The sequence below is a fragment of the Engraulis encrasicolus genome, chromosome 10, assembly GCF_034702125.1.
Source record: "Engraulis encrasicolus isolate BLACKSEA-1 chromosome 10, IST_EnEncr_1.0, whole genome shotgun sequence".
Lineage (NCBI taxonomy): Eukaryota > Metazoa > Chordata > Actinopteri > Clupeiformes > Engraulidae > Engraulis > Engraulis encrasicolus.
Window position 1 is genome coordinate 56549661 of NC_085866.1, and position 12086 is coordinate 56561746.

Here is a 12086-nt window from a genome sequence, read left to right on the forward strand (position 1 = left end):
GGCAGAAAGACACAGAGGCAGGCAGGCGCATAGGCTGGCAGGTAGGAAGACAGGCAGGCAGGGAGACAGGCATACAGGTAGGCAGGGGGGAGACAGGCAGGCTGGCAGGGAGGTTAGTTAGGCAGGGGGAAGGGGCACAGGCAGACACGGAGGCAGGCAGGCAGACAGACAGGCAGATAGAACACATTTTCACTCTTTCCCTCTGAGGTAGGGATAGATAGATAGATAGGCACACCCTTACGAAAATGGACCATTTTTTTACCATGATAACGGAACCATGGTTTTTAGTTACTCATAGTTTACTCACGTTTTTTTGAGCACGGTTTGTGACAATGGTTTAACCATTGATTGACTATAGTTCGACCATGGTTCAACTATGATTCAACCATGGTTTGACCATGATTTGCCCATGGTTTAAGTATGGATTTACCATCGTTTAACTATGCAAAAGTTCACCATGGTTTTACTATGACAACTAACCATGGTTAATAGTTATTCATTACATTACAGAGAGCTGACACATTTTTTTAAAATCTGAGGCGACTTACAGGCTATTGGTTAGTCCTTAGATCAATGTTAGGTGCCTTGCTCAAGGGCACTTCAGCCAAGGATGGAGGTCTACGGTGAGGGCAGGATTTGAACCTGCAATCCTGTGATCTAGAGTCCAACTCCCTAGCTATGAAGGCTCAGTTATGCTTCCTACTTGTGCCACAGAGTGAGCTTGACGCAGCCATGATGCAGTTAATTCTTGTTTATGCCCTGTTTTGAAGCACGGTCTGCGCGATGTCATTCCACGCTGAAACTGCCTTCAATACAAAGAGTAAACTAGACGTGTCGGTTGTTTTTTAGCATCACAGACTCGACGAGAATGAAAATGAAACATTAAATCTTTATATCACGTGCATGTTTGATCGCACTGGCAGCCACAGTAGTAGTTTGGAACAAAGAAGTGGCTCATTTGTCGAGGACGAAGCGGAATGTTTCCTCGACCTCGGAACCACTGTTCAACTGTCCAAATAACTTCAGCGTCGTAACTTGCAAGCGCATGTGTTGTCTTCGGTTCGTGTAAATAAATCAAACAACAAAGCACGGGCAACTTATTTAATGAAGAGCTCACAGTCCGTAGACCGACGAAGGTTAGAACAAGGAAGTAGCGCTTGTTCTCGACTCGAGGACAGAGCAGGCTGGTCGAGAGGACCAATCAGAGACCTATTTTTCGCCCTTTCACGCCGTCGCTCCCTGCGTCGAGACACAATTTTGGGGAGGTGCCCCAGAGTACCTGCGTGATGGGGGGGGCTTCACTACGTTAAAGGCTCAGTTATGCTTCCTACTTGTGCCACAGAGTGAAGGCTCAGTTATGCTTCCTACTTGTGCCACAGAGTGAGCTTGACGCAGCCATGATGCAGTTAATTCTTGTTTATGCCCTGTTTTGAAGCACGGTCTGCGCGATGTCATTCCACGCTGAAACTGCCTTCAATACAAAGAGTAAACTAGACGTGTCGGTTGTTTTTTAGCATCACAGACTCGACGAGAATGAAAATGAAACATTAAATCTTTATATCACGTGCATGTTTGATCGCACTGGCAGCCACAGTAGTAGTTTGGAACAAAGAAGTGGCTCATTTGTCGAGGACGAAGCGGAATGTTTCCTCGACCTCGGAACCACTGTTCAACTGTCCAAATAACTTCAGCGTCGTAACTTGCAAGCGCATGTGTTGTCTTCGGTTCGTGTAAATAAATCAAACAACAAAGCACGGGCAACTTATTTAATGAAGAGCTCACAGTCCGTAGACCGACGAAGGTTAGAACAAGGAAGTAGCGCTTGTTCTCGACTCGAGGACAGAGCAGGCTGGTCGAGAGGACCAATCAGAGACCTATTTTCGCCCTTTCACGCCGTCGCTCCCTGCGTCGAGACACAATTTTGGGGAGGTGCCCCAGAGTACCTGCGTGATGGGGGGGGCTTCACTACGTGTAAGGCTCAGTTATGCTTCCTACTTGTGCCACAAGGCTCAGTTATGCTTCCTACTTGTGCCACAGAGTGAGCTTGACGCAGCCATGATGCAGTTAATTCTTGTTTATGCCCTGTTTTGAAGCACGGTCTGCGCGATGTCATTCCACGCTGAAACTGCCTTCAATACAAAGAGTAAACTAGACGTGTCGGTTGTTTTTTTAGCATCACAGACTCGACGAGAATGAAAATGAAACATTAAATCTTTATATCACGTGCATGTTTGATCGCACTGGCAGCCACAGTAGTAGTTTGGAACAAAGAAGTGGCTCATTTGTCACGAAGCGGAATGTTTCCTCGACCTCGGAACCACTGTTCAACTGTCCAAATAACTTCAGCGTCGTAACTTGCAAGCGCATGTGTTGTCTTCGGTTCGTGTAAATAAATCAAACAACAAAGCACGGGCAACTTATTTAATGAAGAGCTCACAGTCCGTAGACCGACGAAGGTTAGAACAAGGAAGTAGCGCTTGTTCTCGACTCGAGGACAGAGCAGGCTGGTCGAGAGGACCAATCAGAGACCTATTTTCGCCCTTTCACGCCGTCGCTCCCTGCGTCGAGACACAATTTTGGGGAGGTGCCCCAGAGTACCTGCGTGATGGGGGGGGCTTCACTACGTTAACTGCGCGGCTCACTGCATCATGATGCAGTGACGCTGATCTCCAGGCATAAACCACCCTTGAGCTTGACGCAGCCATGATGCAGTTAATTCTTGTTTATGCCCTGTTTTGAAGCACGGTCTGCGCGATGTCATTCCACGCTGAAACTGCCTTCAATACAAAGAGTAAACTAGACGTGTCGGTTGTTTTTTAGCATCACAGACTCGACGAGAATGAAAATGAAACATTAAATCTTTATATCACGTGCATGTTTGATCGCACTGGCAGCCACAGTAGTAGTTTGGAACAAAGAAGTGGCTCATTTGTCGAGGACGAAGCGGAATGTTTCCTCGACCTCGGAACCACTGTTCAACTGTCCAAATAACTTCAGCGTCGTAACTTGCAAGCGCATGTGTTGTCTTCGGTTCGTGTAAATAAATCAAACAACAAAGCACGGGCAACTTATTTAATGAAGAGCTCACAGTCCGTAGACCGACGAAGGTTAGAACAAGGAAGTAGCGCTTGTTCTCGACTCGAGGACAGAGCAGGCTGGTCGAGAGGACCAATCAGAGACCTATTTTCGCCCTTTCACGCCGTCGCTCCCTGCGTCGAGACACAATTTTGGGGAGGTGCCCCAGAGTACCTGCGTGATGGGGGGGACTTCACTACGTTAACTGCGCGGCTCACTGCATCATGATGCAGTGACGCTGATCTCGAGGCATAAACTACCCTTAACTGCGCGGCTCACTGCATCATGATGCAGTGACGCTGATCTCGAGGCATAAACTACCCATTACACCATGGCTACTCACATAGTTATTCAGGGGTTTTGTGTTTTCTTGGGTAGCCAAGAAACCATGGTTCATGACTATGGTTTAACCAAGCACCTCTTCCCCCTACCATGTTTTTTTAAACCATGGTTTTAAAAAAGGGCTTTTGGGGTGGGAGACCATGGTTTAAAAAAACAAACAAAAAACATGGTTTGGGGGGAACCATGGTTTATGGTCAAGAGTATACATAAGTATAATAGAGTATAATAACATAAGTTGTGCCATAGTCACAAACCATGGTTGTCATGGTTACACTAAAACCATGGTTAACTACAGTATAATTCATGGTAAATCTATGGTAAAAACGTGATTAGTTTTCATAGTAGAAACAGGGCTACTACTATGACTGCTACTGTACAAGAACTATGGTTGGTTGATAGTACTTAGACTCACCATGAAATGTGGTAGTAAAACCATGGTTACTGCATTACAACCATGGTCGATTTTCGTAAGGGTAGAGTAATCATGACATACCATGGTAGAACCATGTTCCTACATAAAAATCACAGTAATACCATAGTAATCCATATTACAATTATGGTAGGTTCAGAGTACTTAGAGTAGGCCTAATCATGACATACCATGGTAGAACCATGATAATCATAGTAATACCATAATAAACCATGGTCGATTTTCGTAAGGGCATAGACAGGCAGGCAGACTGCAATGCAAGGAGGCAGGCAGGTACACAGCCAGGCAGGAAGACAGGTAAGCAGGTAGGCAGGCCCACAGGCAGGCAGGGAGACAGGTAGGCATTGTTGTATGCTGAAAGGCACTGATGCAGGCAGGTGGGTACACAGAAATGCAGATATAGATGGATAGCAAGGCAGGGAGACAGACAGTCAAACAAAGAGGAAGACAGAAAGACCAATAGATAGACAGAAAGCCATGGAGACATGCAAGTAGGCAGTCAAACAGACAGACAGACAGACAGGAGGGCAGGCAAACAGACAGACATGCGGACAGGAAGGCAAACATACAGATAGACATGCAGACAGACAGACAGACAGACAGACAGACAGACAGACAGACAGATGTCCAAAAAAGCCGGCGAATAGATGGACAGAGAAGCATGAGGCATGCAGACAACCCGTTTTAAAAGCAGGCAGACAGGCAGTTTTAAAAGCAGACAGGCAGGCCGTTTTAAAAGCAGGCAGACAGGCAGTTTTAAAAGCAGGCAGACAGGCAGTTTCATAAGCAGGCAGACAGGCCGTTTTAAAAGCAGGCAGACAGGCAATCTTAAAAGCAGGCAGACAGGCAGTTTTAAAAGCAGGCAGGCAGGCCGTTTTAAAAGCAGGCAGACAGGCAGTTTTAATAGCAGGCAGACAGACAGTTTTAAAAGCAGGCAGACAGGTGGTTTGAAAAGTAAGCAGACAGGCAGTTTGAAAGGCAGGCAAACATGCAGTTTGAAAGGCAGGCAGACAGCAGGCAGGCAGAGAGGCACTTTGGATAAAGGCCACTGTGTACTGTATAGAGGCCCTCCTCCCTCCCTCCCATATACAGTATAGTATAGTAGACCTATAGCCTTGGCCTGCAGCTAAAAGCCAGTGCTCTTCTCGCTCAGCTGTGTTACTGACTGAGTGGCTGACTGCGTGCCGCACACATAAAGGCCGGTTTTGTGTGCCACAGCCTGAGCACCTGTGCGAGCGAGAGGGCCAAAGTAAATAGCTGTGCATGAGAGAGAGAGAGAGAGAGAGAGAGAGAGAGAGAGAGAGAGAGAGAGAGAGAGAGAAAGAGAAAGAGAAAGAGAGAGAGAAATGAATGAAAGGGCCTATGATCCCAAAACAAACGAAGGGAGCGACATCACTTCCCATGTGTGACGGGTTCTCTAGGAGAGAGAGGCTGGGCTGGGGTGCGGGTGGGGGTGGGTTGGGCGAGGTAACAAGGGCGGTGACAGGAGGGGAGCTTTAAGGTTAGTCTTGACTGTAAATCCAGAGCAAATAATGTAAATATGAGGCCCATTGTCAGCTGAATTTGCTGCCATAAACAAAACATGTGAACTCCATAACCTTTGCACGTGTCTTAGACACTGACAGGGTGGTGGTGGTGGGGGTGGTGAGAGACATGTTTTACAGTTCTTCCCTGCGGTGCTGGTAGCATACTGTATAGTGAAAGAGGACAGTGCTGTCATGCAATCTTCGTGTGGAAAAACAAAGTTATGCCCACACAAATACCATACACAGTAAACACGAGTATACGTACATTATAGAACAACACACACACACACACACACACACACACACACACACACACACACACACACACACACACACACACACACACACACACACACACAGTACTGTACTACATAGGCTAAGTTGTTTTGTAGGCTATTGCTGCCTGTCTGTTCGCCTAGCATAGGCTAAGGCAGGCAGCTAGTAAGACAGGCAGCTAAGCAGGCTGACAGGGAGGCAGTTAGGCTTCTAGGCAGCTAAGACACTAGGCAGAGAGGTAGATAGGCAGGCAGGCAGTTAAGCACCTAGGCAGGCAGGCGGGGAGGCTTCTAGGCTTGCCAGCGGCTAAGCAGCTAGGCAGGGAGACAGCTATAGGCAGCTAGGAAGCTAGCGTTGTCTTGAACGGCTGCCAAAGTAGGCTGGCCTAGCCGGTGCAGCTGAAAGTTTTACAACCTCCCTCTCCCCTCTTCTCTACTCCCTGCGTTTCCCCTCTCCTCGCCTCACTCAAGCAGGAAAAGACATGAGAGCAGTCCGCAGGAGAGTGCGAAAGAGAGAGCGAGAGAAAGAGAGAGGTAGAAATAGAGAGAGAAAGAGAGACCAGGGAGAAACATGTCGCAAAGTTTTTTTCTCTCTTTTTTCTTCCTTGCATACTCTTGTTGTCAGGTGACAAGCCATGACATCCACTTAGATTGTTCGTCCTTCTGGTGTTGAAACACTTTGAGAAAAAAAAGAAAAGAACACTTGCATCTGTTCGGAGTGAGTTAAAATGGGTCGGGTCATGTGAGTGTGTATGTGGTTATGGAGGGAGGGTAAAAGGAGGTGTGGTGGTGGTGGTGGGGGGGCAGGGGCGGGGGCGGGGGGACAAGGGGACGAGAGAAGGGAGGGGGGACGAGGGGACAGGGGGTCGCTGAGTTCAGAAAGGGGGAAAGAATAAATTCATAAATAACAAAAGGGGCAATGACGTCACATTGAGGGCTGCCCAGGACAATGCCAGAGAGAAGGAAAAGATGGTGTGTATGTGTGTGTGTGTGTGTGTTTGTTGAAATGTAAAGTGTGTGTTTGATACTCTTGTGCAAGTTTGTGTACAGTATGTGTGTGTGCTATAGTTTGTGTGTGACTGTCAGCTGTTTGACTTTGCGTTAGGACATGGCGGGTGAGTGAGTAGGAATATGTGAATTCTGGCACAGAAGAGATGGATCGTTTTCGCCACTTCCTGTTTCTGGGCTCGAAGGGGACCTTGCAGCGTCTTAGCCAACATATGGGAATTACTTCAACAGTTGCTGATTGCTACAAGAAGTTGATTTCCCTCCCTCTGTTGTTTAACATGTTACTGTAATTGTAAGCAGCTCCATATAGTAGTGGTGCTAGTGGCATTAGTGGTGGTAATGGCAGACAGGAGTCTGCAGCGAGTCAAAGTGCTCTGAAATGCCGGCAACTTTTTAACTTAGAGAGAAAGAGATCGAGAAAGAAAAAAAAACGTATAGGACAACCAAAAAAAGGACCATCTTGTGTGACCACTAGTGGATCAAACAGACACGTGTGAGTGAATGTTGTAATTTGAAAAATGATTGAACCAAATTCATCTCTGTGGCTGACTTCCAAGTAAAACAAGAGACCCAGCGAGAGAGTTTACATCTGAGCAATTGCAGAGGGCGTTTTTTTGGGGTGAGAAGGGGAGTGACTTGGTGCTTTACCTCAATATCTCTCCAAACTGGAGAGAAACAAAACAAAAACACAAGCAGGCAGGCAGCTGCAGAACAGCCCTCAGACGTGCTTACGTACGCACCGTACGTGTGCAGCCAGCAACTAGCGAGACTGACGGATGAACGAGGGAACTCAGAGACGCGCGACTGGTTGGGACCGATGCCAAACACTGACAAAAACACTCACTATGCTCTCAGGGTGAGTGCATTGACTCTTCCCCTTTCTCTCTCTCTCTCTCTCTCTCTCTCTCTCTCTCTCTCTCGCTCTCTCTCTCTCTCTCTTTCTCTCTCTCTCTCTCTCTCTCTCTCTCTCTCTCTCTCTCTCTCTCTCTGTCTCTCTCTCTTTGTTGGTGAGGGGGGACTTGATGAAGTTTTAGTTGGGACAGATATATATATATATATTTATATATAAAGAAGTAGTAGTAGATGGATGTTTGAGATAAGTCTTGAATAGACGTAGGAGTTTGACAGCTGGTGGAGTTCTTTGGGCGAGGAGGCACTGAAAGAAATCACGTAAGTATCGCCCATTTTGGTCAACACTAGGCTCTCTCTCTTTCGTCTCTCTCCTCAGTTGTACACTGGGCAACATTGCTGGCTCACTCTTCTTTTTTAAAAATGTCTGCAAAAGTGTTTTTTGGTCTGTGTTGCATAACTAAACAAAAGGAATTAAAACTATCAAAAATAAATGGATAAAACATGATCGGTCTGACACGACATGAACCTGGTTTATCGTGACCGGAAGTGACATTTCTTGCACACAAGCCTGTTCAGATCTGTTTGCGTCGTGTGTTGTCCCCTCTCTACACATCTCTCAATCTCTCATCATCCTCTTCCTAGCTCACCTTTTCTTTTCGTTCTTCTCTTACCTTTACTCTAGTGTATCTCTTTCTGTCTTTCATTCTCTGTCGCTTTTATCCTACTGCTTTCTCGCTCCCTCTTGCCGTGTCGTTTTGTCTTTTTCACTTGGCATGTGTGCCAAAGAGGGCTGGGAGAAAGACGAGAGAGAGGGTGAACGCGTGAGCGAGCGAGGGAGCGAGTAAAGACGAGAGAGAAAGAGAGAGAGAGAGAGAGAGAGAGAGAGAGAGAGAGAGAGAGAGAGAGAGAGAGGCTGCTTAGCTTGCTGAGTCCTCAGCAGCAACTATGTAGTGTGGTGGTGTGGTGTGGTGTGGTTGGTGGTGAGCACATTTCTGTGTCACTTTCTTGCGTGCTCTCTCTCACTCTCTTTCTCTCTCGGTCTCTTTTCTCTCTCCCTGTTTCTGTGTCTGTCTCTCGCTCTCTGTCTGTCGTTCTCTTGCGAAAGGTACAGTAGAGCCTCCGTAGTGTATATATGTGGGGTAGAGAGGCTGGGGCTGTGTGTGTTGCTACCCGTGCTCCTTCCCGCCCGCCCGTCTGACCGCCATGGCCTTTGCTCTGCTCCGCTCTGGTCTACTTGCCAACAGTCCCTAACATCCACACTTCAGGTATTTGGATCTTTTGTTGTAATTGTTGTCGATGATCTATCGCTCTCTCTCTTGCACGGATGACTTGCACGGTAGCTGTTTAGTTTTGTTTTTGATTTTTGATGTTGTTGATTCTATTTTCTTTCTTGAATGCATTTTATATGTTTTATCTGGTCCTTGGTCGCAATTGAAGGCAGTTTCTCCCTCTCTCTCTCACTCGTTCTTGATCTCCGTATCTGCTTTTGTCTGCACTTGCTTTGGCCTTTTCTCTCTGCTGCTCTTCCTCTCTTGTTCACCATCGTCTTCCTCGCGCAGACGTGTCGGCCTCACCCCTGTCGCCACACTCTCCACCATCACTGTGCCGCCCGCCAAAACTTCATGAAAGACAACAGTGGCAAAACTTTTCTCTTTCCCCAAAAATTTGGGGATGCACAGAAGCTAAAACATCAATAATATTCACAAGAGGGCCGTGTCTGTATAATTCGAACACGATTATGTGCTTTTGGACTGCTTTTCCAATCACAGCATTTACAGTATCAATGCATGTACCGTATTGTGGCATTTGCAGTATTAAGGGCAATCCGATGCTTCTTGTGTGTGTGTGGGATTGTGTGTGTATGTGTGTGTGTGTGTGGCTTGAGCACACCTATCATTACTGTCTGTGAGGGACATGGGGCTGCCGGATTTTGACGCCATGGCAGTGCACAAATCGCACCGTCTGCTTTGCTGGGCTCAGCCACGACACACACACAGGTCTTCAAGTACGCAAACGGGACCTGAGAATATTTCGGAGGTGGTGTGTGGGGTGTTTGGGTTGGTGGACTTTTAAGGGTGGTGGGGTAATGTTAATGTTCATGTTAATGGCGGCAATGCAGCATCGTTGTCTGTGTGGCAGATGCCCTGTAATCAGTGCCCCAGCAATGGGTCCCACTCGCTGTTTTCAAAACAAAGAAAAACTCCCGCAACCCTCTGACTCAGCACAAAGTCAAAGGCTCGGCTGCAGAACCCCATTCTACTCCTCGTCCCCGTTGTCTCTTTGGTCATGCAACTTTACTGTACTGTAGAAGAAAGTTCCCTAAGGGGTTTACCCAAGGCGTTTGCTTTCCAGACCTCGGCTGCTCATTTACTCGTTGCCTTGCCCTTGTGCCGCCAGGCCCGACAGGCTTAGATCACTGTAGATAAAACGTGACATTTACAGTGTTTGGCCCGGGGAAAATGCATGGCATGCACGGTCATATGCATAAATTATAACTGGTGTTTCTGGCCTACATGGCTCTTGCTTCTAAGCCTGCTCAAAAGACCACTGATGTTTGGGTAAGTTATTTTTAAGCGCTTAACTTTTTTTTTTTTAGGAAAAGAAAATCAGTCGTGGTAAAAGCTCTATGCCACGTCCTCTGCACTTAGTGTAACAAATAACTGCTGTAAGCAAATTAGACTGAAATATTTTAATGCTAGGGATGGTTAGTATGTTATCGACCTGCGGAGAGATAGGAAAAAAAACAAATGCTAAAATGTATTTGCCCATCATATATAAGGAACTTTAGGGCATAGAAAAGGTCATTAAAAAAGTAAGGAAAAACAATAAGCGATTGACCATCTTTCGACAAGTCTGTCTGCACAGACTTTGTGTGTGAAGTTATAATAGTGTATTTTGATTTTCATTTGACATACACATTTTGTGCTATGGAAAGTGTTTTGCTGTATTACAAAAAAACCCCAAAAAAAGCAATTATTCCACTCTTACAGGAAGTCAGTGCTGTTAAACCAAACTGTGGAATACGTGGACAATTTTCCAGTATTGCATTTGCAGATTGACTGACCGTTTAGATTTTTTTTTAAAAATCATGCGTACGTACTTCAGACAAGTTGAAATGAAATGGCTTAGCAGTACTTATTCGGTGAAATAAGACAAAAAGATAATGATCAAGATGGCGCGGCGTGCCACGTGTTTGGAGGACATGAAATCTATTTGGAGAAGCAGTAATAGGTGGATATTGCATCAGATGACAGAGGCGATGAGGACACTTTCTATTGTCTGCTGTCAATTTAGACACTAAAGAAGTGAAAAGTGCTCTCTTTACGTTCCTGCGTGGCACAGTATGAAAAAGTTAGACATGAACGATAGTGTAAGGTGTGATATACTGTAGACTATAGCTACAGAATCGGTTGTTTTATTTTCACAATGCTCATTTAACTGTGTGCAAACAGACAAAAAATAATTTAGATTTCCAGTACAACTAGGAGGGTTAATACTTCTAAAAACTTTATATTATGTTTTTCACGCTTAAATGGTGTCCTGAAGTTGTAAAGAAACGGCTTATTTAGTTTTTGTTCAAGGGAATACAGAGCAGGGAGAAAGGGTGCAAGGGAGAGAGGGAGAAAGAGAGAGGGAGCGAGAGAAGAGAAAAGGAGGTGGAGACTGTTGGAGAGAGTGCGGCAGAGGGAGGGGGGAAGAAGGAAAGGAGGGAAGGCAGGCCAGTGATTCCTCCACCCCTTCATTTCGCTCCCCTCTCTCCTCAGATGAACTTGTCATGTTGCTTCATATTTTCTAGTCAGCTAGTGCTCGCTCCTCGCTTCCTCACCGCACTGCACTGCACTGCACTCTCCTTCAAACAATTAACCGTGGTCTGCAAACACCAGGCCGACGCAGCTTGTATGGTGCATTATAGTATACAGTGCAATAGTGTGTGTGTGTGTGTGTGTGTGTGTGTGTGTGTGTGTGTGTGTGTGTGTGTGTGTGTGTGTGTGTGTGTGTGTGTGTGTGTGTGTGTGTGTGTGTGTGTGTGTGTGTGTGTGTGTGTGTGTGTGTGTGGAGAGAGAGATACTGTAGATAGATTTTAATATTTATTTTATTTCAGAAAAAAATATACTGGAGCTTCTGTCACTGTTAGATTACGTAAGGGATAACGGCGAGGTGACCGGTTACCCAAGGTTAATGGCGAGGTGGTGGCTCCGAACTCTGACGACATGCGCACGGAGCACGCAGCACGGAGACAGAGGTCACCTCATTGGCCGTTAATTTTTTTTTCTCTTTTTCGACTTTATTTGATAGGACAGTGTGAGAGGTTGACAGGAAGCGAATTGGGAGAGAGACGGGGAGGGGTCGGCAAAGGACCCGGGTCAGCCGCATGGCAGACGAGTGCCCAACCGGTTGGCCACGGCAGGGCCTCAAGCGAAGGTTCTATGCACGTCTTACTTAGTCGCACGCTTGACACCTGACCGGTTCTACGGGATTAATGGCCACCCCATCAGCCAATCAGAAAAGAGAATTCCGTTGCATAGACAAATAACTGTCTATAATTGTACAGTTGGCTATAACAAGCAAGCTATGTAC